General features: G+C 42.7%; 1 long non-coding RNA gene across 2 annotated transcripts; it reads right to left on the reverse strand.

The window, feature by feature from the left end:
* Window positions 1–3,544: 3,544 nt before the first annotated feature.
* Window positions 3,545–24,800, reverse strand: LOC109263419 (uncharacterized). 2 transcript variants are annotated; one of them, XR_002078197.2, is made up of 5 exons: window positions 24,031–24,800; window positions 14,752–16,179; window positions 13,509–13,684; window positions 8,866–9,309; window positions 3,545–3,947 (listed from the first exon to the last, which is right to left on the reverse strand). It is a non-coding gene; the product is annotated as an uncharacterized LOC109263419 (long non-coding RNA). The 2 variants fall into 2 exon arrangements; XR_008422957.1 differs by lacking the exon at window positions 8,866–9,309 and having other exon boundaries at window positions 24,031–24,799.
* Between the last annotated feature and the right edge of the window lie 677 nt (window positions 24,801–25,477).

Genomic DNA, 25,477 nt, shown 5'->3' on the forward strand with positions numbered 1-25,477 from the left:
TCTTGGGCTGCCATCTGTCCAGCTGTTCGTGCCGCACCTCACTGTGGGCTACAAGTTGTGGTGCAAGGCTCACATGTTCTAACACCTGACCCTAAAGAATAAGGATTGGTCAGTCTCAGAGGGATGAACTGTCCATAAGAAATCAACACCATTTTTTCCTAAAAGGAGTCAAAGCAATTTGATATTCTTCTGACAAGCGAGAGGGAAGGGGCATCTAGGGTGCTGCTCAAATTAAGGGGAAATGGAAGGAAGAAAAAGATTTAAAAGGAAGATTTATGTAAAAAAGATTCCCATCTTTACCAGCCCTCTCCCTTGCCTCTGTGGCAGCTGGAAACAAGAGATTTGCATTTTGAGCTGCCTTTACAGGTTGGGGTGGCTGAGTCACCTACATGGGGCCAGTGGGCAGAAGACTGCTGAGGGGCTCCTGAAAAAGTCTTTTTTCAGACTTCTTTTTTCAGACAGACTTTTGCTCCCATCTGTCCTTCCTGCTTAGGACACTGTGAGGACCTAATACATACATAGAGCCATCATGTGATGATGGTGACAAAAAGCCCACCTGTAAGGGTGATGGAGCAAAGGATGGGAATGACCTTGATGAGCTGCCCCATCAGCCCTGAGATCACACTCTCCAGACTTCTTGTTAATTAGTAAATGTCCCGATGCAGCAAGCCACAGCAACTTGGATTTCCAGCCACTTGGAGCAGATAGTATGCCTAACTGATACCACCAGTCAGGGAGAGCCTCTTCCTACTACTGTATCTCTGCCATGATCCTCCATGTGACTTGGCTCAGTCCTGTCCACACACTGGGACTGTGGGCCACTCAGGGACTCAACATAAGGTTTCCCCTTACTGCCCATCTGGCTCTGAGCTTATGCCCTGATAGGATAACAGCTTCCCTTTAGGACTGGAGTCCTGCCTTGATCTTGCCGATTGTAGGCCCTAATTCCGTCAACACCACCATCAAATAATGTTAGCAACTGATCCAACTCAAGGTGTCCAATTCCCTGCCTATCTGGCATCCAAATATGGTCTCTTGCCAGGTGTTCCATACTGTAGCCCATGATACCCTGCTAGAACTTTCCAATGTCAGCTGCTTTCCTGAATGGCCAGTTACCTTCTACTGGGCACCAAGCTCCACCTGCCTGGCTGAACCACCTTCCTGACCTTTAGTGGAGTTTGCTGATCCTTCCTTTCTCAATCCTTGCCCAACCCCAAGGAGGTGTCTGCCTCCATATCTTGTCCCCTGAGTAACACATGTGCCAAGTAGATGACATCTAGGCCATCTACATCCTCTACATGGTTGCTAGTCTGGATTTTAATCCCTTATTCTTATAAGGGATTCTTATTCTTATATTCTTTAATCCCGTATTTAATTCCCTTTTATTCTTATAGAATTAAAAACTGCTTCTACTTTTTGAGGCAAACGGGGCATAAATGCTCACTAAAGGTTAATCAGAAAGTTGATAGAGTCAAAAAGTAGCAATGGTTCAGTCATGTTGATTTTGCTTAGCTAAAGAAAAAAGCGAAGAAGTATTTTCCATTTTTTAAGTTTTCCTCAGACTGTCTTAGATTTAGCTTAGATTTAGACCTCAGACTGTCTAGCTTTTTCTTATCAATTAAGTCTTTAATATGAAAATTAAGTTAAAGCTATGCTATCAAGAATGTTGTTTCTTTTTCTTTCGGTAGGGGATGATTCAGTCTAGGCATTCAAAAGAATGCTTTTTTTTTTTTTTTATCAGTTTGATAAGTGGGAAGTTACCATGACAACCAGACCAAGGTCCCTAAGGCTGTTGTGGCTTTAGAAAGATGTGTTTCACAGTGGGGTGTATTGCTGGAGTTCACCACCCAGGCAGGTACCTCCAGCCTGTCCCTACTCTGCACATAAAGCAGAAAGAAGCAGGTGGAGCTGTGCAGACAGGAGATCTCTCTCAGCTGTTGTAGTATGCACAGCAACTCCTGTTCTGTTTTCCCTTCCTTAGAAGGTATTTGTTGCTGCTGCAAATTCCAGCCACTATTCCGAGTGTATTATAAGCGTTAACTTGTCCAATGTTCACAAAACCTCTAAGGTAGGTACCATTATTATCCCCAGTTTACAGATGAGGGCACAAAAGCATGGGGAGGTGAAATAATTTGCTTGAGGTTCGGTAGCTAGAGCATGGCAGAGGTGGGACTCAGTATAAGCAGCTTGGGCTCTTAACATTATGCTGAAGTCTGAACATCACTCAGGGATATAATAGGTGAATGTTTTCAGGAAACGTATAAGGTCCTGAGTAACACTGAAATTAATATATTTTATTTTTATTTTGAGAGAGAGAGAGAGCGCGTGCATGAGAGGGGGAGGGGCAGAGGAAGAGAGAATTTTTTTTAATATTTATTTTTGAGAGAGAGGAGGGGGAGGGAGGATGGGTGGGGAAGGGGCAGAGAGAGAAGGGGATTGAGGATCCTAAGTGGGCCCTGTGCTGACAGCAGAGAGCCCAATGCGGGGTTCAAACTCATGAACCATGAGATCATGACCTGAGCTGAAATCAGATGCTCAACCAACTGAGGCACCCAGGCACCCCCGGAGAGAGAGAATCTTAAGCAGGCTCCCTGCCCAGTGCAGAGCCTAACGCGGGGCTTAATCTCATGACCATGAGATCAATATCTAAGCCAAAATCGAGAGTCAGATATTTAACCAACTGAGCCACCCAGGCGCATTATTTTCTAAAAATTGGATTCTCAAGAGTAAAAATTTGACCAGTACTTGCAAAATGAGGGTGAAATGTCCATTAGAATAATACATCTTTACTTAAAAATAAGTTATTTGTGAATTGCTAGTGTTCAGATTAAAGAGCTAGAAGTGTCGTGAAAAAGGAAGGAAAATATGAAAAATTTTCACACTGAAAAATTTCCTACTGAAAAATATGTCAGCATTTTCGATTCTGTGCTCTCTATGAACAAAAGCAACGGTGAGAGGCTTGTTCACCATTGAGAAGTCTGTGGAACTATGATTAATATTGTATAAGAATGTAGATATTCTGAAAAATGGAAAGAAGCATTTCAACAAGGGATAGTATCTGTGGGGAGGGTGGGAATGGAGATTTTCAGAGAGAAAAAGGAATGATGTTAACCAAAAACTCAAAGGAGACCTCGAGGGGAGCCATCTTGAGTGCTGACTCCTTTCTCGTGAAAGAATTCATCTATCCTAGTGTATGATGCGAGGCATCAGGACAAATGAGTCTCTGCCTTAAGGCATTCATAAGTTAATGGAAAAAAACAAAGGGGTAAAATAGGCAACTGCCACCCATTGTGATATGTGCCATCATAGAATTAGGTCAGAGTACTAAAGGGAATTCTGAAGGGGGGCCCTATATATAGTAGCCTGGGGCCAGAACCACATCTGGAGAGAAGGGATGCCTTGGCTGAATACTGAAGGTTGGAGAGAAGTTGGCCAAGCAAATATTACGGGGAAATGTTTCAGAATAGAAGCACAATGTTCAGTGGCCTCAAGTGAAAGAGACTGTGGTACCTCTTTTTTTTTTAATGTTTATTTATTTTTGAAAGAGAGAGAACGAGCAGGGGAGGGGCAAAGAGAGAGGGAGACACAGAATCCACAGCAGGCTCCGGGCTCTGAGCCATGGGCACAGAGCCCGATGCAGGCAGGGCTCAAATCCATGAACCGTGACATCATGACCTGAGCCACCCAGGCAACCCTTAGACTACAGTACCTCCTGAACTCCTGAGGTTCAAGACCAAGGTCCTTCCTTAGGGCTGGAGCAGAGGCTGTGAGGTGGACAGGGTGAGGTGGGCCACAGAAACTGAGAAGGGTCAAGGTCATGGTGACAGTTATGTCCCTGGGGGGATATGGACCAATTGGCAGCCCCAGGGAGCCTTCGTCCAAGTCACTGTTTTGCGTTGCATTCTTCCTGCATCCCTGCTTTCCTCGTATTCCCCTGCCATCCATTCCTGCAGAAATCAAAAGTCATAACATGTAGACTACTGTAACTGTCCCTGGCTTAAAACTCTTCAGTAGATTTCCCATGGCATTTACGATAAGATCTGAGACACTTATAGGCCTACAAATCCTTACCTCATCTGGCCACTGTTTTCCCCTTCAGCTCCATCCACACCCACTTCTTGCCAGTGGCATGTTCTCAACAACCTGCTCCCAGCTAACTCTTGCTCAGCTGGGACCTTTAGGTCTCAGCTTAAACTGTGCTTCCTGAGAGAATCCTTCCTTGATCCCAGTAGGCTCCTTTGTTACGTTTTTCTGGGGTTTTGGGGGTTTTTGTTTTTTTTTTTTTTAGGTGGAATTCACAGAACAGAAAATTAACAATTTTAAAGTATATAATTCAGTGGCATTTACTACATTCAGTGTTGTGCAACCACCACCTCTGTCTAGTTTCAAAACATTTTCATCATCCCAAAAGAAGACCCTGTACCATTATCAGTCATTCTCTATTCTTCCCAACTCGTGGCTGCAGGCAACCATCAATCTGTTTTCTGTCTGTATGGATTTACCTATTCTCGATATTTCATATAAAAAGAATTGTATGATATGTAATATTTTGTGCCTAGCTTCTGTTCAGCTCCTTTACATGATTAAGTAAATTTCCATTGTATAGATACTACCATGTTTTCTTTCTCCATTCTTCCACTGATGGACATTTGGGTTTCCAATTTTTGGCTATTGTGAATAATGCTGCTATGGACACTTGTATACAGGTATTTGAGTACCTGTTTTCAATTCCTTTGGGTGTATATACCTAGGAGTGGAATTGCTGGTCATATGGTAATTTTATGCTTAACTTTTTGAGAAACTGTTAAACTGTTTCCCTCCATGATTGTATGGTTTGGTTTTGTTTTTAATAATCCTATTCATCTGCCTATATCCTTTTCTTACCTACCTTACAAACTCTGTAAATGTGCTGACCATATCTGATTTATTTACCAGAAGCTAACAAAGTATGCACTCAAAAATATTTGTCCGCTGAACAAAGAAATGAGTGAATATGACAAAAATGATTCACGGTTTGAACAGATCACTCAGGGTACAGGTGATGGGTGGATTGGAGGGCCAGATGTGTTACAGAAACCAGCAGGGGCTGGCTGCATTGATCAGGAGCCTGATTGGACCCATAGACTCAATGAGAGACCTTCCTCCAAGTTGTCATCACCACCAGAGCACAGCCCAGTGCACTGCATTATACCTGTTCGTTTGCTTGATATCTTCCCCCATTTGTCCGTGAGTTCTTTAAAAAAAAATTTTAATGTTTATTTATCTTTTACAGAGAGAGAGACAGAGAGAGACAGAGCATGAGCGGGGGAGAGGGAGAGAGAGAGGGAGACACAGAATCTGAAACAGGCTCCAGGCTCCGAGCTGTCAACACAGAGCCCAACGCGGGGCCTGAACTCATGGACAGCGAGATCATGACCTGCGCATAAGTCAGACACTCAACCGATTGAGCCACCCAGGCACCCCTGTCCATGAGTTCTTTAGGACAGCTACCACCAAGTTTTTCTCCACTGCCAGGTAGTTGCACAGTAGATTCCCAACCAGTGTTTGATAAATGCATGAGTGAATACAAATGCAGAAACAGATAGTAACCGTATGACCTTAGTGAGGCAAGATACATAACTTTTATTTATTTATTTATTTTGAGAGGAAGGGCAGAGAGAGGGAGAGAGAGAAAGGAGGAGAGAGAATCCCAAGCAGGCTCTGTGCTGAACAGAGCCTGATGTGGGGCTCAATCTCACGACTGCTAGATCATGACCTAAGCTGATATCAGAAGCCGAATGCTTGACTAACCACCCAGGCGCCCCAAGATACATAACCATTTAAGTCTTAGTTTCTTCAGTGGCAAAATGGACACAGTGATGGTCTCTGCTTCATAGGATTTCTGTGAAGAGTAAAAGAAATGAAGCCACCAGGGCTCTTGGCACTGGGCTGCCCATGGCAGGCCCTCACTAGTGGCATCATGCACTCTATATGACTGCAGACATAATTAGAGCAAGTGACCTTCAGGTAAAGGAACAAGATTTCAGCCTAAACGACAGAAAAACATTCTAATGTAAATTTTATGAGAGCAGGACCACATTCATGTTGTTCCCTTTGGTGTCTCCAGTGCCTGACACAGGGCCAAGACAAACTATCCACCAACCGTGTGGTAAGTGAGACTGATCAAAGGTAGAGTGGGCAGCCTATGAGGTGAAGAGCTGTTCATCACTGGAAGTAGGCAAAAACTGTCCGCCTGTCAGAGATGCCGGAGAGGAAAGCCTACTTTGGCAGGACAGCAGTTGAGGTGGCCACAGAGATCCCTTGCAATTCTGGGATCGTTTATGTCCTTTGATGATCCTTATGAGACAGCAGACTCCTCCAAGGCATGAGTTGGGAACAGAGTAGTACAAATATGTCTGTAGGGGTAGGGGCTACTGAACATAGTACTTTTATCATCTTTCATGGGCAAATGAAAGCATTTTAAATGCTTCAGAACTGAAAATGATGAAAGAAACTGAAATTTGGAATTTTCTGAGGAGCCTGAGTTTAAGGATGAAGGAAAGCTTCCTAGAAAGTGAGGAGCCCAAATCTCAAAAAGATATCTGTACTCCCACAGATATTTGGCTATTCACAGTAACCAAAGCATGGAAACACCTAAATGTCAACAACTGAATGAACAAAGAAAATGTGGAGAGAGAGAAAGGGAAAGAGAGAGAGTGTGTACAATAGAATATTATTTGGCCTTGAAAAAGAAGGAAATTCTGCCATTTGCAACAACATGGATGAACCTGAAAGACATAATGCTAAGCAAAATAAGCCAGACACAGACAAATACTTCATCATCTCATTTACACGTGGAATCTAAAATAGTCAAACTCACAGAAATAGAAAGTAGGATGGTTGTTGCCAGGGCCTTAAGGGAGATGGGGAAAATAAAGAGACGTTAGTCAAAAGGTACAACTTTCAGGCAAGATGAGTAAATTCTGGAGATCTAATAATGTACAGCATGGTGACTGTAGTTAAGAATATGTATTGTATACTTAAAACTTGTGAAGAGGGTAGTTCTTAAGAGTTCTTACCACACCCAACACACACACAAAAAGAAGATGACAGGGGCGCCTGGGTGGCTCAGTCGGTTAGGCGGCCGACTTCAGCTCAGGTCATGATCTCACGGTCCGTGAGGGCTGTGAGTTCGGGCCCCGCGTCGGGCTTTGTGCTGACAGCTCAGAGCCTGGAGCCTGTTTCAGATTCTGTGTCTCCCTCTCTCTGACCCTCCCCTGTTCATGCTCTGTCTCTCTCTGTCTCAAAAATAAATAAATGTTAAAAAAAAAAAAAAAATTTTAAAAAAAGAAGATGACAACTATGTGATGATAGATATCTTAATTAGCTTGGGGCGCCTGGGTGGCTCAGTCCATTAAGCATCCAACTTCCAGCTCAGGTCATGATCTCATGGCTCCTGAGTTCGAGTCCTGCGTCGGACTCTCTACTGTCAGTGCACAGCCCACTTCTGATCTTTTGTCTCCCTCTCTCTGTGCCCCTCCCTCATTCATTCTCTCTCTCTCTCTGTCTCAAAAATAAACATTATTTTATAAAAGGAAAAGACATTAATACTTAAAAAAATTAGTTTGATTGTGGTGATCATTTCACAATATACACATGTATTAAAACCTCAAGTTGTACACCTTAAATATATACATTTTTTTAATTTTTGAATTATGAATCAAAAAAGTTGGTAAAAAAAGCTAGGAGTCTAAGACTCAGATAATTGTGTTTTAATGTACTTCTCTTTAGCAATTGCAAAAACTTTTGTATTTTCCAATTGGAAAATTCTAAATACTATTTTCACTGTGGTAAATACACATGACATGAAGTTTGCCATTTTAACCATTTTACCATTTTTAAGCGTACAGTTCAGTAGCATTAAGTACATTTGCATTGTTTTACAACGTTCCATTTCCAGAACTTTTTCATCATCCCAATCTAAATATTTTTAAATACTGATATGTCACCTAAGAACTCTGTTTAGAAGCTGGAGGTAAACTGTTGATTAGCAATTAGCTTTTTTAAAGAAAGGAAAACCAATAGAATGTCATTTTTCCAGTATCATCTCATGAAGTTGCTTTCCTATGAAATAAAGTAGCTGAGTTTCCTGAGTAGAAAAGGTGCTTTCAAGAGATTTTCTGTCTGTAAACTGATTTACATGTCATTTGTTTGAGGGTTCAGAAAGATTAAAAACCATATAGATTTCATGCATAGCAATCACAGTGGACTATAAACCTTAAAAACCTTCTATTCCAAGAGTCAATAATTGAAGCTTTCCAAGCATAGGTGCTACTACAGAAATGAAAATCACCAGCCTCAGATAATTTGGTTACTGGCTTTATTTGCACCTATTTGAACTACAGTTGCTTTCACAGCAGGAGTGTAATAACTCCACCTGCCCATATCAGAATCTCATAGATAAGACATGAAATCCATTAACAAGACATCATTTTTTGACCACAGAGGTAGTTTCTGTTTCTTCTCCAGCTGACCTTGCAGGGCATCCCCAAGCAGCTCTGTGTGCTGGGCTCCACTGGCGGGCATCAGTGTGGAGGTGGGCCTGGGCCTCACACATCACATAGTCACCAACACAGCCAGCGACAGACAGTTCCTGACGACAATGCACAGCAGGCCCAATCAGACCGATTATAATCAGCTCATATTGCTTTATTTTACTTCCTTCATTTGATAGAAACAGAATCACCAAATTCAAAAGATTCCTGAGCAGCAAAGGTGAATGAAACAAATAGCTAATATCAGACACCATTTCAAAAGCAACTGCCTGGGTAAGCCTGTAATAGAATTTCCCAGTTTACAACTCTGAAGATGAAGAAGGCAAGTTACCATGGAAACAAATACTCTCTTTAAAGAGAGACAGGCTCCTCTCTTAGTCTGAGCTCTTTCCAGAAGGGAGGAGGGGAGAGAAGGGGAAAGGCAGGCCAAGGATCTTCAGCGAGAACAATGAAGTTTTCTTCTCATTATTGAAATACTACCTATGAAATTTGCTTCGAGGGTCAGCTCAAGACTTTCATTTTCTTGGCTGTACTATTTAAGAAAAAACCAAAAAACCTCAAGTCAGATATTTTAAGATACTTAAGCAAAATGACATTGTATTGATCATTTCTTTAATTTTTTTCTTTATTCAATTAATGACACATGTTGGTGACAAGTGAAAAACAATGGCAATACACGACATAAAAGGCAAAGAGGACTCACTTTTCCTGGTCTCCTTATTCCCAGCACACACTCTCTGAGGTAACACTGTTGGCTGTTTTTCTCTGCCTCTGCCTTGTTCATGGATATATACAGTTAAAAGATTATATACAAACAGAAACCCCAATTTAAAAATGGGCAAAGAACTTAAATAGCTATTTCTGCAAAGAAAATATACAAATGACCGGTAAGCGCATGAAAAGATACTCAACATTAATAATAATTAGGGAAATGAAAATGAAAATAAGATCTCATGGGACACTCGGGTGGCTCAGTCAGTTAAGCATCCGGCTCCTGATTTCAGCTCAAGTCAGGATTTCAACTTGTGAGTTCAAGCCCCATCGGGCTCTGTGCTGACAGCATAGAGCCTGCTTGGGACTCTCTGTCTCCCTGTCTCTCTGCCCCTTGCCACTCGTACTCTCTCTCTCTCTCTCTCTCTCAAAAATAAACATTTTAAAAAATGCTTAAAATGAGATCTCACAATAAGATACCACTTTACACCTACTAGGGTGGCTGTTATAAAAAAATAAAAAACAAAATTCCAAAATAGCAAGTATTGTTTAAGATGTGGAGAAATTGGAACTATTAGGTACTGCTGGTGGGAATGTAAAACAGTACAGTCACTATGAAAAACAGTATGGTACTTCCTCAAAAAATGTAAAACAATTACCATATGTTCCCCAGATTCTACTTCTGGGAATATAACCAAAAGAGTTGAAAACAGGGATTTGAACAGATATTTGCACACCTACGTTCATAGCAACATTATTTACTATTGCGTTATTTTTTTTTTTTAATTGAAGCGTAGCTGATACACAGTGTTACCTTAGTGTCAGGTGTACAACAGTGATTCGACAAGTCTGTACGTTACGCTACAATGGCATTGTTTACAACACTTGGGTGGAAGCAACCCCAAGTGTCCATTGACAAAGGAGTGGATAAATTGTGGTATACACATACAACGGAGTATTATTCACCCTTAAAAAGAAAGGAACTACTGACACATGCTACAGTATGGTTGAACCTGTAAGACATTATGCTAAGCGATGTAAGCCAGTCATAAGAAGACAAATACAGTCATAAGAGGACGAATACTATATGATTCTACTTGTATGAGGTGCCTCAAAGAGTGAAACTAATAGAGACAGAAAGCAGAAGGGCAGTTGCCAGGGGCCAAGGGAGGGTGGGAGGAGGAAGTTAGTGTTAAAATGGGTACAGTTTCAGTTTGGGAAGGTGGAAAAGTTTTGGAGGTGAATGGTGATGATGATTACACAACAGTGTGCATATACGTAATGCTGTAGAACTGTCCACTTAAAAATGGTTAAAATGATGTGTGTCAATTATATTTTTTAAAAAGTCCAAAAAGTGGTTAAAATAGTAAATTTTGTTATGTTTATTTTAACACAATAACAATTGTTGTAGTTATGTGTCATGTACAGGGGTGTTTTTGTTTATATAGTTGACACTGGGATAGCACAGGTTTCAACTATGCTGGTCCACTTATACATGGATTTTTTTCAGTAAATACAGTACAGTACTATAAATGTATCTTCTCTTCTTATGATTTTCTTTTTTTTTTTAAGTTTATTTCTTTCTTTTCAGAGAGAGAGAGGGAGTGCATGTGCAAGCGGGAGGTGCAAAGACAGGGAGAGAGAGAGAATCCCAAACATGCTGTCACCTCAGAGCCTGACATGGGGCTCTAACTCACAAACCGTGAGATCATAACCTGAACCGAGATCACGAGTCGGACACTTAACTGACTGAGCCACCCAGGCGCCTCTCTTCCTTATGATTTTCTTAATAACATTTTCTTTTCTCTAGCTTATTATAAGAAAATAGTATATAAAATATATATAACATATAAAGTATGTGTTAATCAACTGTGTTATCAGTAAGGTTTCCAGTCATCAGTAGGCTATTAGTAGTTAGGTAGTTAAGCTTTGGGGGAGTCAAAAATTGTATTTGGATTTTCAACTGTGTGGTGGGTAGAGTGGCGCCCCAACACCCTGCAGTGTTCAAAGGTCAACTGTATAGATGTCTTAGATAGATAGTTGATAGGTAGATAGGTAGATAGATAGATAGATGTACAGAGATTTCATTTTTGCTCTTATTACTTAATTTTACTAAAAGAGAATTATACTACACATATATTCCTTATGTAACAAACCCCAAACCTTAAAGATATAAAGCAATCATTTAAGTTTGCTTAGAATTAGGGATTCTATGAATCAGGAATTTAACCCAGGCACAGAAGGGACAGCCATCTCTTCTCCATGGTGTCTGAGGCCTCTGGAAAGACTCAAAGGCTGGAGCTTGGATCATCTGGAGGCTTCTTCACTTACATGTCTGGCAGTTGACAGTCCAAGTGAGGACTGTCTCTCATCTCCACATGGGCTGCTTCTTTGAACTTCCTCATAGCATGGAAGCTGAATTCAAGCGGTGGTGTCCCACGAGAGGAGACCAGAGGTATGTGGCATTTTTATAATCTAGCCTCAAAGGTCACATTGGGTCCTACTATATTCAGTTGGTTGAGGCCATTACAAAGATCTGTCCACGTTCGGGGTGCCTGGGTGGCTCAGTCGGTTAAGCGTCCGACTTCAGCTCAGGTCACGATCTCACGGTCCGTGAGTTCGAGCCCCGCATCGGGCTCTGGGCTGATGGCTCAGAGCCTGGAGCCTGCTTCCGATTCTGTGTCTCCCTCTCTCTCTGCCCCTCCCCCGTTCATGCTCTGTCTGTCTCAAAAATAAATAAACGTTAAAAAAAAATTAAAAAAAAAAAAAAGATCTGTCCATGTTCAAGGGTAAGGGCTCAATGGGAGGAGTGTTAGGTCCTTTGTAAGAGGAGTCTGTGGGAGGGATGATGTTGTTGTGGCCTCTTTGGCAAACACAGTCTGCCACAACTGTCATTAGTTTGCAGCTTGCTTTTACAGCATTTCAGTGGCATCCCTAAAAGTCAGTAAAGATGTCATTCTTCAGTTTTTCTCACTTATTTATAATTACAAAATTACTCTCAATTCCAAAAGTAATATAAATAGTAACAAAACTTGGAAAACATGTAAGAGAAATTTATCCACAACCCCCCTCCATCAACCAATCACTGTAATTATTTTTAGTCTTTATATTCCATAATTTTCTTATAATGTACACAGAGTTTTGTGTTCATATTTATTTTCCCTTAGCATATAAGCCCCCAAATTCACATCTCAGTACTAAGTTATCTTCTTTATTTTTCTTGTGCGGGCAAAGCAAAAATAAGAGTAGGGTACATCATGGGACAAAATCTTCAGCTCAGAACATTTGCTTAGCCTAATCCTACGTAAAACTCATTGTGAAATATCACACCAAGGTTTCAAGTCCCCCATCTTCTTTAATGAACAGAAAGCTGAGACATACCGATTCTGGAAAAGTCATGGCTTGAGTGAGTTGTGCCTCTGGCCACAGTTACGTAAGGAGCAAGCTAGTGACTGGCCTGGGTGTGGAATGCCAGCACGCAAGCTTTCACTCACTTTTCTGCTCTGAAAGCTTGGCTTCAGGATTTCAACAAATACATGAATCTAGCATATTAAAGATTGACAAAGCCCATATCTCCTAAACACTATTCCAAACTATCGCTCATTGTCATTGGCCTGCTGTGAAATGAGAAAAATAAAATAAAAATGCAGTGAGTTTTTCATAAAGCTAAATGTATTCAGGTTTTTAAAAGTTGAGCTTTTTTCTGGGATTTTTAAGTTTATTTATTTTGAGAGAGTGAGAGTGCAAGCAGGGGAGGGGCAGAAAAAGAGGGAGAGAAGGAGAGAGAGAATCCCAAGCAGGCTCCATGCTCAGCCTTACATGGGACTCGATCTCACCACAGCGAGATCACGACCGGAACCGCTATCGGGAGTCACATGCTTAACCAACTGAGCCACCCAGGCGCCCCAGGATTTTTTTTTTAATGTCAACATTTATTTTCTTTTATGACATAATTCTGATCATAGATTTTCTTAGCATTTCCGGTCAGCAAAATAAAACTGGCAACTCTAAACTTAGTCACCCTTAAATTTAGTTTCAACTATTTTACTGCTCTGTGACATCCCACCTCTAGGAAACACTGATCTAGTCCAGACTGCCTCCTTATGAAGAACCTTAGAGTGTGATGTATATGTCAAAAGGGATTACATTCCAAGGTAAGGGAAAGACTGGTTGACATGAGAAAGGGATCCAGAATGCTGAGCTGTGCCTGTGACAGTCCAGTTGTGTGCATCAAGCAGGTCAGTTATGCTCAGAGCCTCTTACCTCAGCCATCAAGACCTGTCAATACTGCCACCTTCTCCCTGCAGGGTGAGGAGAGGTGAGAGCCTTAATTGTGCAAAGTGCAGAATGCTGTGTCAGTGCTGAGCGTCTCATTGTGCTGTGTCCTGGCCTCCTTGGAGCTTTCCTTCACAAAGGCTGCTCAGCAGGTCCTGCAATGGCTGGTGGAAAAATGTGAGGAGAGATCTTCTAACATACTAAGTATTTCCCTGGGAGTTCTTAATTTCAATGAGAAGAATATTCTCTAATTAAAATGCCGCTGCAGATTTTTTTAAAAAACAAATTGCCATCTAATTTCCCTTTGATCTGCTTTTTCCATTTGGGTTGCAAGGTTTAACAGAATTTTCCCCAAACGCTTTGAGTCTGCAGTAATTTTATTCCATTCTTATTAAATTTCAAAGGACAAAATGTGAAGCCACTAGAACAATCTAAGCTTTTTACCACTTCACTTAGGCAATAAGCATTTTCAGGGCATTCTACAATGTGCCTAACATTGCGTTAGGTGTTGGAGATACAAAGATGAATAAATACAACTTGGCCCTTGCCCTGACTTGGTTCAGTGTTTCCAGGACATGATCAAGCCATAAACAGAACAGTTGTAATGCAATGTGGTGATGATAGAAATACCATCACACAGCCGTTGTATAAAATCCCTTGCTGGAGCAAAATGGTGACTCTGGCTGAGCTGACACTTTTTTATTTTATTTTTAAAGATTTTATTTCTAAGTAATCTCTACACCCAATGTGGGGCTCGAACTCACAACCCCAAGACCAAGAGTCACATGTTCCTCTGACTGAGCCAGCCAGGCACCATTGAACTGACACTTTAAATGAAACTTAAAGGAAGACTAAAGTTCAGCCAAATGAGGGCATGAAGGCATCCCAGGCAGATGAGACAACATAAGCTTAGGTCCCGGAATGGGAAATGGCATGGCCCCTGTTGAGTGTGTGTGTTTGTGTAATGTATGTCCATGTATGTGTATGCATCTACGTATATGTGTAAGCCTTTTTTGTGTGTGATTGTGTTTCCATGATAGGAAAGGGCTGGGGTAGGTATGGTCTGGGAGACTTAACTGAATGGCATGAGGACAAGCAAGTTAATCTGAAGCAAGGTAGCAGCATCCTGTATTATTTGTGGGTCTTAGAGAAAGATTTAGACAACCTAGAAAGAAGACAAAACTGACTCCTACACAGATAAGTTTGACTTTAATGCATGTTTTGAACATACCTATTGGATTCTCTGTTAGAAACCAATGCTCATCCCTGGAATGAAGAATCCATGTTCTTTTGTAGAAATGATTCCCAGGGCCCTTGTCTTCTGGGGTCCAGTCCAGGGCTTCTCAAGCCTTGATATCCACCGGAAAATGGATCACCGGAGATCTTGTTAAGACGCAGATTCTGATTCAGTGGCCCAGGATTCTGCATTTCTAACAAGCTCGCAGGTGATGCCAGTACTGCTGTCCACGGAGCGCACTTTGAGCAACTAACACCCTTGTTGCCACAGCCTTGATCACCTGCCCCCTAGACAGACCACAGGGGATTCACTGCCCTCAAACCAGTAGTTAATAGTGCAGAGTCTGCCAGAGGACTGTGTTTGGATCTTCCATGTCCCTGGGATAGGGTCCCATCCAGCAGGAGTCCAGACCCTCAGGTTTGGCTCCACAGACCTAGAAGTGAAGGGTGGAAGTGGGGCAGAAGGAGGTAGAAATGGTGGTGTGGGGCTGGCACTTGCTCAGAAAATAGGCCCAAACGCCTCCTGTGACAGGAATTAAGATACTAAGGGGCACAGAAAAAGGAAGCAGGAGCTCAGGCAAAGGTCCGGGCAGAGCCTCAGAGTCAGGGGGGGTACTTATCACTGACTATGTGCCAGGGACCATATTTAAGCTTTACACAGCTGTCACATTTCATCTTCAGCCAAAGCCTGTGCAAAGCAGACTATAAATCCCTGCTAACAAATGAGGAACTTGAAGTGCAGAGCATTTCACTAAATCATCCAACCTCCCAGTGGGCGCACAGTGAAGCCAGAGTTCACACTCAGGTCTGCATGATCTGAAAGCCCAAGGCCTTCAGGTACCCTACACTGTCCACTGTCCTTTATGATGATGAATGAGATCCAGGCTCTGTGCTTGGGCCAGAGGTATCCTAGGGTAGGGCCTTTTGATACATATATATTTTACATTTTATTTATTTATTTTGAGAGAGCATGAATGGGGGAGGGGCAGAGAGAGAGGGAAAGAGAGAATCCCAAGCAGGCTCCACACCAGCAGCACAGAGCTCGATGCGGGTATCGATCCCAGGAACCGTGCAATCATGACCTGAGCTGAAACCAAGAGTCAGACGTTCAACTGACTGAGCCGCCCAGGCGCCCCGGTTCTTTTGATATTTGCTTCCAAAGCAAGTAATGTCAGCCATGAATAAAGGAAGGCCTAGGCCAGGAGGAAGCAGGTCAGAAGCTGGCATCTAAAGGAGACCTAGTATCTGGAATTGGACCACTCTTGGAAAAAGAGTCCTGGCTCTCTTGGTACCTCTGCCTCCATGTAGCCCAGCCAGGGGTAAGAGCCCTCATGATCTTGGCATGTGCACAGGTAGACAAACTGGTTGGTGGGCATCTTCAATCCATCTTGAATAGAAACTTCGGCAGCAATGGAATATTTACCTGAAAAAAAGGAGACAAAGCACTGAAGGGGAAGACTATAATATGACAAAGGGTCTTGGACACAGTAAGTAATCAATAACTGGAAGCTGCTATTATAGTTATTGCTGCTGTTGTGGGATGCTATTTCTGTGCCTTGCTAGAGAACCAGCCAGTGAGCTACTAGCAACATCCCCAGGGATAATTCAATATAAAATATTCCCAGGAAACTAAAGCCTAAATGAATCCACCCAAATGGCCAACAAACCAGCTGAAGCTTCATAAAGTACCCTGGGGAGGCTGCACCTCACCATCACTAATATCGAGACACCAGGATGCTGTTGGCACGTGGTCACCACTCATGCCCACCTGTTCCTCCTTGACCTCATAGTTCAAAAATTGTGATTCTAGATTCCCAGAGCCTTCCTGTAGAATGAGCCTCAGACTGCAGTTGAAAGACCCACTCTTTTCCCTCACTGACACACTCAGTCTCCTCATGTGTGAAATGGAGACGATCTCCCCTGTGCAGCCTACCACAGGACCAAGTGGGAGGAAGTGTGTGAAAGGAGGTAAAAGACTGCTGAGCCCTACACACGTAGAGGCAATGACATTACTCTGCCGACGTCTTGCCATTGTCCTCTGACTTGGGAACTTATTCTTTATTAAAATCTTATGACTGCATCTTCTGTGTTTCCTCTAAACTGCCTCAGATCTTCTGAGGAACCAGGAAGCATTTACTTCCATACATACCTCCATAAAATAAAAGCCTACATGGAACCTAAAAGCAAAATTACATGTATAGATCTAAATGCACCTGTATGTGTACAGACACATGTATGTATGCACACAGTCACACAGATATTTATACAGATGTATATATAATAATGTAATATATATAATTTGTCCTCTGTACTAAACTCAATGGACCACCTATGAAAGCAGGTGAAGCATTTGCACAATTAGTTTAAAAGATTATTATTTAAAAACAGAAATAGCTTGGAGCAGATGACTGAAAATCATTCCTTGCTGCAACTCAAATGAAGGAAGCTGTCTGATTCTTGGAAATTTAGACATTCTTCTAGTAATTTAGCACAAAAATGGGCCTGGCTCAATCTGCTCTTCACATTTTGGTAATTTAAAAGGACATAACGGAATTTTATTTTAATGGTAATTGCAAACTCATGCAGAAAATGTAAATGCACATTTCATGATTAGCTTACAGCATAAACTATGGCTTCTATTAATGTATTCCAATTTGTAATTCTTTTCACAGTATGAGATTTGAAAGCTGTGATTAAAATTAATTAGGTTAAGTAAAGTTTATCCCCCCTGAGCACTTCTATTGGGAAAAAGCAAGAGGAAAATGTGAACTACATCTGGCTCTGCAGGAAGCTGTGTCTTCACAAGAAGTCGGCTGACTTCTTTTCTCCCCACAGAGGTTGCATGCTGCTTATTTGGCATATCTCAAGCACCATGTATCTCCTCAAGGAGCTAATTGAACCATTAAACTATTCTGTGCTGCCTCACAAAAACCAGACTGTGACTACATCATCTTCAAATAAAGATATAAGGTAGATCCATCCATTGTTTAAACACAATAAATCTGGGAGGGGGGGGTGGGAAATGTACATCTGGTAAACCTAAGGTAATGCTGGCCACCCAGAATTCAGTACCATAATTGCTATGAAGGAGGTGCCAAATGAGGGAACAATAAAGATAATGACTAATTAACACCTGTACTGAGCTCTCTGCTTTGCACATTGTCTTAAATATTACCTCAGTTGATCTCCTCAACAATCCTGACAAGGAATCTTTCCTGTTCTCCCACTTCACAGATGAGGATACTGAATGTTAAGTGAGGTGCCCAGGATCAAAAAGTGCTGGAGATTAGACCCAGTTCTAATCCTACACTCTTAAGACTCAGCTCTATAGCTACACAAAACAAAATAAAACAAAACTTTCAACCTATGTCTGGCCTATGTTTTCACAATAAGTTGAAATTCATTACTAAGTATCATATGATAGGAACTAAGGCAAAGGTTAACAGCTCCAGAATGGTGTCACACATCCCAATAAATAAAGCATAAATTTGGACGGCCAAGACAAAACAAAGTGAAAAACTGCCCAGGGACACTCTACTTCTACTTCTTTTTCTTCTTCTTGGTTTTTTTTGTTGTTGTTGTTGTTGTTGTTGTTTATTTTCTGTTTGTTTGTTTATTTTTTTTTATTTTGAGAGCGAGCGAGCAAGAGTGAGCACATTCATGTATGGACAGGGGAGGGGCAGAGAGAGAGAGAGAGAGGGAGAGAGAGAGAGTCCCAAGCGTGTTCCACACTGTCAGGACAGAGCCCAACTCGGGGCTCAAACTCAACAGATCATGACCTGAGCCAAAATCAAGAGTCAGGCACTGAACTGACTGAACCACCCAGGTGCCCCAGCAACACTCTACTTCTTATTGAAGACGCTGGTGAGAGCTCTCCAGTCTTCCTTTACTGTCCCTTTGCTTGATACCCAGCAACTTGTGCTGCCCCTGGCTCATGTCCTTTGGCACAGTGAAGTCCCAGTTCTGGTCCAAGCCCTGGGAATACAGACACGGACAACATACATCCTGTGTCTGAGCTAGCCTGTCCTATGTCCTGAGTCATGATAGACCCTCATCTCCTGTGACTCATCCTACCTGGCTGTCCACACTGTCTGCCCTGACTGTATCCAGGGAGGACTAGCTGGTCCTATTTGTTAACTTGTGATGATGTGAATTAACATGTCATCAAGGAAGGAAAAAAAAATACCTCTCCCTGGGCATTTTAGTTTTTTTTTTTAAACTTTTTAAATATTTATTTATTTTTGAGAGAGACAGAGTGTGAGTGGGGGAGGGCCAGAGACAGAGGGAGACACAGAATCTGAAGCAGGCTCCAGGCTCTGAGCTGTCAGCATAGAGACTGATGCGGGACTCGAACTTATGGACCGTGAGATCGTGACCTGAGCCGAGGTTGGATGCTTAACGAACTAACCCACCCAGGCACCCCTCTCCCTGGGTATTTTAAATGACACCTCTTCTAGTGTAGTGAAGAAAGAAGTAGCTTTCAAGTATGGAAAACTGGATTTCACTCATAGTTCTGCCAAGGACCTTGGATGACTATTTAATCTCTTCTATGCCTTTAAAATGGGTGCTTTTTGTCTGCTAGCACTGATAGAAATTTCTGTGATGATGGCAATGTTCTAATTCTGTACTTTAGATAAGGTAGCCACTAGCCCATGTGGCCAATGGCTACTATATTGAACAAAGCAGGCATATGATCTCTTAAGCCTCTTTCCTCTCTAGAGCTCTATATAAAATAAAATCTAAAGGTGGGAACTTCTAGCTCGTATGAGAGGAGATTAGTTGGAAAGATGGGAGAGTAGGTAGGACCTAATAATGACCCTTATATCCTGCAACATGGAAGGCCACAAGCTCCTAGAGACTAAAGGCAACACATCTTGCTTTTTAGGCGGACGATGGTGTAAGAAGGCTCTTCTATCCACAGTGGCGGTTGGGCCCAGTTACATGTTCACGGGTGGCCAGTTCCTACAGCCTATTTCTGGTATGATGTGGGCATGCTGAAATACCAAAAAATGAGCAGGGAGTAGCCTCCAGAACCAAACTAGCCTCTGCTTTCAGAGGCTCCCAATAATCTTGCTCTTCCTTCCTGCTGCCTGTGAGTGAGGAGTTAGTGAGCTCTCCTTACATCTGCCCGCCTATGAGGAGCACAGTGCCTGAAAATATCTTAGCTCTGCTGGCAAATAACATTCTATTAAATCTGTCCAGTAGCAGGACTAAACGAACCTGTGAACTCCTCTTTCCTAAAAATCCATTCAATTCAACAAACAGGGACAGCACTGAACCATGGCTGTGGAAAAATAAGATGTATGAGATATGGCCCCTGACCTGCAGGCAGGTGTGGTCTGGGGGATGACTGCAAATTCACTGTCCTGTGCCATAGGTTAGAGGCAGCAAGCTATCACGGGAAGTTTCTAAACCAGCTTAGATTTTTATATTTGTAAACGTTTCCCTCGTGAGCGTACACAACACTTAATAAGTTTTAAAAATTAGCTAAAAGGATGTTTACAGACTATTAACTCTTAGGAAGGCTTTTTGAACCTGTTATTTCAATATATCGCCCAAATTTTGTCTTTCGGGGACTTGGTACATTCTGGGGTAAAACTCTGGTTTCATTGTTGAGGAAAAAACCACCCACAGAGGACAAGGCCATGTGAGTATTGTTTGATATTCTTAAGTCCCATACTCTGAAACCAAGGAGTCTCCAAAGATAAAGAATATTTCCCTAAAATTCAGGAATTAAATGGACTGATTTTTTTTTACATGATACTTAAATTAAAAAGAACAAACAGCATGTGGTTAGAAGTTAGAGAACATGGTTGGGGGGTTACTGTCCTCCAGGCAGGGAGCAGAATTGACTCCATGTTAAACAGCGAGAGTATCCTTGTTCTCAGATGTCCCCTCTCCACACAAAAATGTCCATTTCTGTTTTCTAGAACCATAGAAATTGGAGGTAAAGGCGATCTTTTTTTTTTTTTTTTGACATCTATTCATTTTTGAGAGACAGAATGCAAGTGGGGCAGGGTCAGAGAAAAAGTGAGACACAGAATCCTAAGCAGGCTCCAGGCTCTGAGCTGTCAGCACAGAGCCTGAAGTGGGGCTTGAACCCACAAACCGTGAGATCGTGACCTGAGCTGAAGATAGACATTTAATGACTGAGCCACCCACGTGCCCCAGAGGTAAAGGTGATCTTGGGGAATATTTTGTCCAGCCTCTCCATTTCATAGCAAGAAAACAAGTTGAGAGATTCACATGGACTCTGAACAGGAACTCCTGGCTCTGCCCTGCCTTTTAATCAGATAGACTAATTTTATTTAATAGAAACCCCTTCCAATAAACCCTTCCCAGAACAGGCAGTACTCAGGGGTGGGAGAAGCTTCCGCAATCTCTGAACGCTGCTTTTTGCGTCTGGCATTCCCATCTCCCGGTCAGCAGAGCCAGACTGACTTAGGGAAGAAAGTAATGGTTACAGTTTCCAGCTTTGAGGTCAGACATCACATATTCACAACTTCACAGAACTGGCAACTCTGAACAAATTACCTCACGAAGCTTGAGTTTCCTTTTTAAATAATTGAACCAATTCATAATGCTTTTGTGAGGAACAAATGCAGCAGTTAAGCCTTTACAAAGATTAAGCAATCCATAAATGTTAACTGATTTTATATTAATATTATCAAGAGGTGACTATTCTGAATTTGTACGATGAATCTGGGGGATTTAGCAATTGGGAGACCCTGGTTCTGATGAGATACGGGGTCTTTGGGGCATTACTTCACCTCTCCCTGCCTCAGTTTCCTTATGCGATGGGGCCTCACTGATCTCTCACTGATCTCTCAGGATTGCTTTGGGGGTTAAATGATACAGAGTATGTAAATGAACCATTAATTCTTGTATCCAGTAGATGCTGGAGAGCTGTTTATCTGTATTTCAGCAAGTCATGGCAAGAGTCCTCTAAGGAGAATCAGAAGATCCTGTGACAGGACAAGAAAGCTAGTGACCTGTGTCTGGGCTTCTCCATCCTGCATGGCCACGCTCTTCTGAGACACCCTGAGGACCGTGTATTTTAGGAGGAGAATTGTGCTTCCTCCTCATACCTTGACAACTTTCCCAGCAAATGTCTTCCTAAGCTTCAGTTTATGTGGGGACTTCAGGAAAGGATCTGTCTTGTGTGTCCAGCTTTTCTTATCTAATGCCGCTCATGAGATATAAACTCCCTATGCTTGGGCTACAGCTCTTCCAGTCAGAGAAAGGGTCCAGATCTACCCAGACCTGCATGCACTCTAGGGCACAGGAGTGATGATACATTATGTATTAATTTCCCACCCCTTTAGATTATCAATTTTTTGCAAATGTCCTGCAATATGCATGATATATTAATATAGTTACACACACAAATATTCATAGTGAGGTGCATGCTGAAAATGATTTTACAGATGGGGCGGACAATCAAGTAATTTGGGAGATCTCTGCCCTAGAGGTCAGCCAGGGACACAGGACTCACTCACAGCTACAGCCAGCCCCATGGAGAACGAGAGGCGGGGGGACTGAGCCTAGGGGAGCCCTGAAAGGCTTGAAGAATCTCAGATCCTGGGAGGATTTCAGAGATCAAATGGGCTGAGCCAGGCAGAAAGTTGTTCTGAGAATGCCCCCTCCCTTCCAGGTCACACATGAATGCCCAGGCCCAGGCCCCCAGGCTGGGGAAGACAAGCAGAGTCCTTGGTGTCCACTTAGGGGGCCACCACTGCATATAAACTCAGTATGTCCTGTCTGTTGCCAACCCACCTCAGAGTGTATGTTGTCCTCTAAATGAAGTGTTATCCCGGTAAATGGGTGGCTGTGAATGGCAGGGGTAGCCCTTTTTATTGTGAGCTCTTTCCATGAGCACATCCTGGACTGGATCTTTCCCACTTTTTTTGTTTGTTTAATTTTCTGTTTTAGCACTACCAAGGGAGAGGGGTCTCCACTTCCTGGGGAATAAGAGGAGGTTGTCTGGTTGGTTTTACTGAAGGGTGGGGCATGGGCATCGGGGTTTGCAAAGGCAGAATCCAGGTAGTGGGGGAGCAAGATGTCAGGGGAGAACATCATGCAGTTTATAAAGGGGTGTAAACCTCACAGCCACTAAACCTGGGTATTGTTAATTTCCACTTTTCTGAGAGGAAATGGAAGGTTTAAGCCACTTCTCCAAAGCTATACAATAAGCTAGTGACTCAAATGAGCCTTTAGACTCCCAGGCTGGTCTTTTGGCTCTACCTTGAATCTCATAGTGTTGCAGTGCTTTAGGGGCACGATGGGATTAAATTAAATTAAATTAAATTAGGGGATTAGCTTGCAAAGCTGTGAACAAAATTTCCTTAAGGAAGATGTTAGTTCTTGGTAGTAACTGCCCAGCTGGGTCTGACTGTGGGGTTCAGGTTCCTCCCCAGAGCGAGTCTGGCTTTTTTTAGCCACTAGGTGGCAGTACAAGCACAGCCTTCCAGAGACCAATTTCCATCCACTACTGTGGCAGTGACAAGCGAGGGGTTTCCTAATCAGGCTGGGCTTAGTCAACCCACAACTCCAGTGTCGCAGTATCAGTTTCAGTGTGTTTGGTTATCTGGAGTTTTCTCTGAGCTCTCCAACCTTACCAGAGGCTGCACAGTTTTGCTGGGGAGATACCAGCTGCGGAACTTTCTATTGAATAAAGTACAGTGAATGAGGGAAAAGCTTAACTGGACTCCCCACACTCTGAATACCAAGTTGCTGCCATCCCTGTGAGTAGGCAGAGCTGCCTGGGGTCCTAGAAGGAGACATCCCGGGTCTCCTGCATCCTCAGGCTGCTTAACGTCCCAGTCACTCTCAGTGATGTGACCTGCTGCGGAGAAAGAACTGTTCAAAGGGAATCAGAGACTCAGAAGTGGAGATTTACCAGGAGCAAATTTCTTCCAAAACAGTATGTGCAGTATTCAGCTGCCGAAGAAAGGCATCTTTGGGGGTGAAGCAGCCTGCCTGTCTCTAGAAAGGAGCACCCTGCACCGAAATTGATTACATGATTAATATTTGTTAATGCATATTAAGCACACAGTAAGTACTGTATTACACACTTAACACAGATCACCTCATTTAGTCAGACTGTGACTGAGAGGTATACACTATTACTCTCCTGATCTTCAGGACGCTGCGGGTTAGACAGGTGAGGTGATTTGTCCACGCCCTAGAATTAGATCTCTCTGAAAGCCTATACTTTGTCTCACTATATTTGTGTTTAGCACCTCCTTTCACAGTGCACGGTGTCTCATCCTACCTCTGCCACAGAAGAGGGGGCACGCAGATAGGGCCCCGTGTTCTATTGCAGAATTCTTTGGTGAGTAAGAGCAAGATGCCAAGATGGAGGGTCTGGGTTGGTGCCGCCCTCACACAGCAACCTGGGACCAGCATGAAGATCCTGCAGGCCTGTCTCAGCAGAAGTTCGCCTAGATGGGCTCATCCCAAAGGCCAGGGAGGCTTGACATTGATCCTCTTTGATCCTGACAAGCAAAGGAAGACCGAAGGAGTCCAGATGATCAGGCAGGTAGCTCAGCAACACAGCCAGCATATGTGAAGGGATTCCTAGGTAGTCATCTGGATACACGCTTCTTATTTTCATCAAATCTGGTTTGATCAAGTGGCAATTGCTGCTTCTCTTTTGTGCCTCTCGATGGAAATCCTTAGGTCTCAGGGTCAATTTGGAGATAAGATAGTGCAGCCCAAGGATCTTGATTTCACTCAAGGAAACAATCCTGGAATTGCAAATTGTCCTCTAGGTTTATTTCCCAAATGCTGTCCATGATGACACTTTCCTTGGTTGGCATCAAAATGAAGACAAAAGGACAATGTGGTCAGTTTTCCGTAAAGCTACATTTGTTAGGTTTAGAGAACAATCCCCAATGTTTAGATTCCATCTTTCCTATTTCTTTATGGTTAAAATGTTTCTCTCAGGAAAGAGTGGAAGTTGATTTATATCTTAATCGTGTTCCCTGTAAAAACAAAAACTTGACAAGCCTATGTAGTGTTCCCCTTTTTCTTTTTAAAAAATTCTACAGATTAATATCTGGGAGTTCTCAAACTTCCTTCACCTGAGCACGCGGGGAGTGTTTCAAATACTGCCATCTAGTGGTCATCCTAGCACACACTCACAGACTGAGAAGGTAAAGGGTAAGCATGTGAACACATGGGGTGGGTGTGTGTGTTCAATTAGGTGCCGACAAGCGGAGATGTGTTAGCATGGAAAAATGCAGGTTTTGAAAACTGTGTAGAAATATTCGGAGCGAACAGACCTCCTACTCCAAAACCATGTGGGCAGAATTGAAAGCAGGTGCGTGGGATTAGCACTCTGTATTTTTTCCAACTTCCACCAGTGAAAGGGCAGCAGCACAAAAACATTCATGCTCAGGAGTGCTATCAGCTAATAGGACATGAGAAGTTGTAGAGGAAAAGCTTTCAAGACTAAACTTGAACCAAATGTGTTCACAACGTAACTCATACCTTTTGAACAACAGAGGCATCTTTTCAAACTCCAGGAAGACCCATCAACCTTTCAAAAATGGGTAAATATGTATTTCTGCAAGAACCCAGTGCCCTTAGGGGAGGGAAGATGTGCGTTTGCAAATACCAAACAGTCTTCATCTTTCGAGTGACCTGCATCTAGACCTGGCCCCACCAGCCACTGGTATATCCCACTTCTGTCCTCTGTGGCCACTGGAGCTTCTGGA

The sequence above is a fragment of the Panthera pardus genome, unplaced genomic scaffold, assembly GCF_024362965.1.
Source record: "Panthera pardus isolate Hobbes unplaced genomic scaffold, ASM2436296v1 HiC_scaffold_17, whole genome shotgun sequence".
NCBI lineage: Eukaryota > Metazoa > Chordata > Mammalia > Carnivora > Felidae > Panthera > Panthera pardus.